The following is a 4953-nucleotide window of genomic DNA, read 5'->3' on the forward strand; positions in this document are numbered from 1 at the left end:
TGCCCGGACCTCCGTGACCCACTTGGACTTCCTTCCATCAGATGTCCGGTCACCCTTGATCCATCTGGATTTCCTGTGACAAGTATCCGGTCAATCCTTTGACTTACTCGGACTTCTTAATACCAGGTGTCCGATCAATCTTGACCCACCAGGATTTTCACGTGTCTGGCTTCACTCACCAGGTCTTTCTATCTGCCTAGCTTTACTCACTAGGACTTTCCGTCTGCCTACCTTCACTCACCAGGACTTTCACCTAACTTCACTCACTAGGATTTTCACCTGGCTTCACTCACCAAGATTTTTCCACTGCACGTCTTCACTCATCGGGACTTTCACCTACCTGGCTTCACTCACTAGGACTTTCACCTACCTTCACCCACTAGGATCTTCCAACTGTCCAGCTTCACTCATTAGGTCTTTCATCTGGCTTCACTCACCAGGATTTTCCAACTGCCTGGCTTCATTCACAATTTTCTAACTTCCTAACCTCTAGTTATGACTTCCCCAGTCAAGTATCCAGTCAACTCTTTGACCTACTTAACTCATTTTCACATCTAACTGGTCAACCTTGATCGGAGGGGAGTTGTATCAGCAATCTCCCCAAACGGATGATTGCATATGCAATCTCCATGTATTATCAAATATCGAAACCCAAACATCAAGACTCAAGCCTAGGGATATTGCACCAACAATCTCCTCCATTATGATATTTGACAATACCTTTAAGTTAGGCTAATCCCATAGCCTCAATTTCCTTTCATGCCAAGGGTATGAATGAGGGTTTCCTTCATTCTCCCCCTTTCCTAGAGGGCAAACTACCTCTTTAGGTAATGAATGCCTAACTTAAACCCTATACTATCCCCCTATTGACATACATAAAAAACTCTCCCCCTGAAGAGTTACTCACCGTTGTTCATAACTGCACTTGTTGTGATCAACACCATAATGAAGGTCCCATACCCTTCAATATATCTAATGCTTATCCTTGAGCATACGCAACTAAATAATGAAGATATCCATTCTCCATTGTGTTTAAATGCTCAACCTTGAGCATTTACGCTAAGGAAGGTAGATCACCTTCCAAGGTTTATGAAAAATTAATTTTCATGTCCTTAGCGAGTGACTCCCCCAAAAGATATGCTCTAAACTTCTGTCATTACACCAACAATAACTGGGATCCCTAAACCTTTAGAAAACCCAAAATTAGAAGTTTTGAGGTTTAAGTATCAATATTTTAATGCAAACCTCAACCTAAACTTCAACTTAGTCTGTCACGCCCTAGGTAGTCCTTGCCAGAAGAAATTTAGACGACATCTCCCCTGTACGGGTGACAATCTGAAGCATTACTACATACAAAATATATATCAGCCACACATGGCTGGAATATATATACAACCACGCAGTTTACATCATCAGCTCACTCGGCTGGAACAAAATAAACACAACGACGCAGTTATATATATCTTTAACAACCCACTCGGCTGTATAAAAAAAGACCAACACAGTGGAAAAATGATAAAGAAAAATCATACAAACTAAAAACAACAACTGCTAGCCGACTAGGCTTTACACAACAACCACAACAAAACAAAACACAATAACAACACTAAATACCAAATACACGAAAAGCGTAAATGAAACTCGAAGTGGTCTTCGGATGTGACGTGGGAATCGGCAGACAGGATACTCCAAGCGACTCTAAAAATCTACCTGCTACCTGAAATAGAAATAGCTCAACGGTGTGAGTTCAAAGAACTCAGCGGATATCAAGCTGACATGCCTAGTAAGATATAACTAACAGAAATAATCATGTAGTACAGTTTCCTGAATAAAGTAGGAAATGCAGACTGTAAAGGCTGAAGAAACTGTACTCACCAGGGCCTCCTATCCGGAACATACGATCGTTAGACAAAATACCTCATGTCTCCTGTATGCATATCAATCATATGCAACCACCAAAATGCAGCAAACAAAGTGCATCAATCACAAACCATAAACGCAATCAATGCATATGATGCAAAAATGACATGTGTCACCCCTGACACCAGTCAACCATCTCACACGTGATGGTGAGACCGAGTGGGTAGGGCTATGACAACTGTGCACTTTGTCATCACTGCTCCTGAGTGACCGAGTGGACAGGATGCTGTCGGAGTACGCCTATCCTCCTACCCCAACATAGTGGGGGAGCCTAAGCTCTCATCTCCCTGTATCCTAGGGGAGGGATCCCTGCCCTCTACACGCTACAGTCATCGCTACCCAGGAGCCGATGAGCGGAGCCCTGACAGAGCAAACGACACACACCCTGTCTGATGTACCACTAACTCATGAGTGGTTATGTGTGCAGATCATGTAACTGGTGATGCGCTCAACAATAATGGAGCTGACTATCGCCAGTATACAATCATGCAAGATGGTGCATGACACTAAACATGTAGATATAAACCGTATACCCTCCATATAAAATGCACTAAAAGGAAATAAATCAGACGATGGTTTAGGTATCAACAACCTAAGTACACATGCCAGATAATAAAATCTAGAAACTAGTCCTATACCAGTGAAGCCTAGTATGTTACTTTCTCTAGGAACTAAGGTACACATGACAATAATCAAGAGTTATAAATATGGATACATAACAGGCAACAAACATGACATACAATAGGTATCAAATAGTGACCTACCAAGGGCAAATCTAAGTATGATCATTGCTACTAGCTATAAATTACTATGCATATCAAAGTGACAATATCATAAAAGATAAGTCAAGAGGTACCCGCCTCAATATAGACCATATTGATCTATCTCCATGTTGAGACGCCCATCTCAAATCAACGTCCTGCGAATCACATGATATATATATAATTTACCTAATCACATACAACAATTAGCTAACCCAAAAATCCAATTCTAACTTGATTAGGTATCCATGTTTAATTCCACCTAATGATCCAAATCTAATTAGATGATAAGTTATCTTTAATCCACTAATCAACTCCTTAATTCTTAATATCCAAGAAACCCTTAAATAGAACAATTCATCTAACATACAAATAGATCTACCAAGCTATTCAAAATTAACCAAACCCAATCATCACCACTTTCCCTTCCATATTTCAGATTCTTACATGAATTAAAACCCTAAACAAGAATCTAGCATTCAAAATTCATAATCTATAGATTGCATTACCTCTACGGCTCATAGCTTGGCTCCTTATCCAACAATAGTAACTCTGTCCATCATCTCTCACCACCTCAAGGATCACCAGTCTACCGTGGTCATCAAAATTCAGATAGCATTGCCGCAACTATGGATCTGCAATCCAGATCGTGTCAAACTGGTGACAACCTGTGGTACAGATCGGACAGGAAGGGTAACATGAACAAACAACACATCATACCTTCTTATGGCTAGAAGAGCAGTGACCGTCGGCTACGCCTTAGCTAGTGCCAGCAATCAACAGCATCACGACGTCTCGTGACAGAGAGGAGTAGTAGCCACTGCTAGGAGGCGGAGCAGATCCATAGCCGGCGGCCTGGGTGGAAACCACTGATCCAGCGACATCGGAGCTAGGCGGTGGTGGCGACGCAGAGAAGGGCAAACCCTTTTCACCTCTTTGTCGGAGTTAGGGTGACTCTTGGCTGGCTGGAGGTCTACTGGCCAGCATCGGACCCTGACCGGCGAGGCTTGCCTCTCGATCAGGTGGTGGTTGGCGGTTGCGCGAAGAGGAGAGGGGAGAAGGAGAAGGAGAAGAGGTGGTCGACGGCAGCGTGCGGCTTGGGAGAGAAGAGGAAGTTCAGCGATGAGAAGAGGAGAAGGAAAGGTTCGGCGGGGAAGAAATAGGAGAAGAGATGAGAAGGAAGGGCAGTCGGCATCTGGTGTGGGGCAACGCGCGAGAAGAGGTGCGACGTCGGCAGACTCGGCACAAATCGCACGAGAAGGAGAGGGGTTCGGGCGGAGGAGAAGAAAAAGAAAAATAAAAAAATTAAACTTAGGGTTTTAATTATATACCTAGGTTAATTTCCTCAATCAACTCCCGATTAAATTGGAACATCAAAACATTCTTCCTAGTAGCCAAATAATTGATCTCTTTAATCTACATCATACAAACTCCAATTAATTCCCGAAAAATTTCTAAAAATTTCTAAAAATTCTCTTAAGGTTTATTTAGGTACCGTATTTTACATAGTCTTCCTTAACTAATCCATCCTTATTTTCATCATGAAAATCCCCCAAAAAGTGTACCAATGTATTTCAAGGGGTTAGGAATGGTTTTCTAGACTAAAAATAATTTAAAATGCTGAAATCAGGCTTTCCCAGCCAAAATCAGCACTCCCAATCGATTGAAGTTGAGTCTCAATCGATTGAAACCATTTCAATCGATCCATTGATTGATTCCGCGAACTTCTGTTCACAGAAATTACCCTTGAATCGATCGGCTAATCGATCCAACCTGGGTCAATCGATCGACTGATCAATTCTGCGATGTTCTGGTCACGGAAAATGCATTCTCAATTGATCAACTGATCGATTGAGGCATACTAATCGATCGGCTGATCAATTGGATTTTTGATTTCCTGAAATCCAATTTCAGTGAAATTCAGAAATGCCCTAGAAATTCTACAAAATTCTAAAAATAATAAAAACTCATGTAGACATTACTTAGGTTATATTTTATCATGGAAAAATAGATTTCTATGAAAATATTTTCTATTTTCAAAGATTGACATAAACTTAAAAACTTGTAAAAACTTCAATGGTTTCTTCTAGTTTGTGTCTAACTTTTCAATGATGATTACTATCAAAAGATAGTCTTCACCAAGGTTTTCTAAAGTATATTTAAAATTATTTTCAAAACTAATATCCAACCATGTTCTTTGGACCCAATGCACATGACTTGTACATTAGCTTTCCCAATGATTGGAAAATACATAACTATGCACCAATGTCTA

The 4953-nt window shown here is 41.0% G+C and overlaps 1 long non-coding RNA gene across 2 annotated transcripts; it reads right to left on the reverse strand.

Moving 5' to 3' along the window:
- Positions 1 to 1587: 1587 nt before the first annotated feature.
- On the reverse strand, positions 1588 to 3973 carry LOC122056645. 2 transcript variants are annotated; one of them, XR_006133339.1, is made up of 4 exons: positions 3402 to 3973; positions 3191 to 3316; positions 1876 to 2839; positions 1588 to 1717 (listed from the first exon to the last, which is right to left on the reverse strand). It is a non-coding gene; the product is annotated as an uncharacterized LOC122056645 (long non-coding RNA). The 2 variants fall into 2 exon arrangements; XR_006133338.1 differs by having other exon boundaries at positions 1588 to 2839.
- Between the last annotated feature and the right edge of the window lie 980 nt (positions 3974 to 4953).

The sequence above is a fragment of the Zingiber officinale genome, chromosome 3B, assembly GCF_018446385.1.
Source record: "Zingiber officinale cultivar Zhangliang chromosome 3B, Zo_v1.1, whole genome shotgun sequence".
In the NCBI taxonomy this organism is placed as follows: Eukaryota; Viridiplantae; Streptophyta; class Magnoliopsida; order Zingiberales; family Zingiberaceae; genus Zingiber; species Zingiber officinale.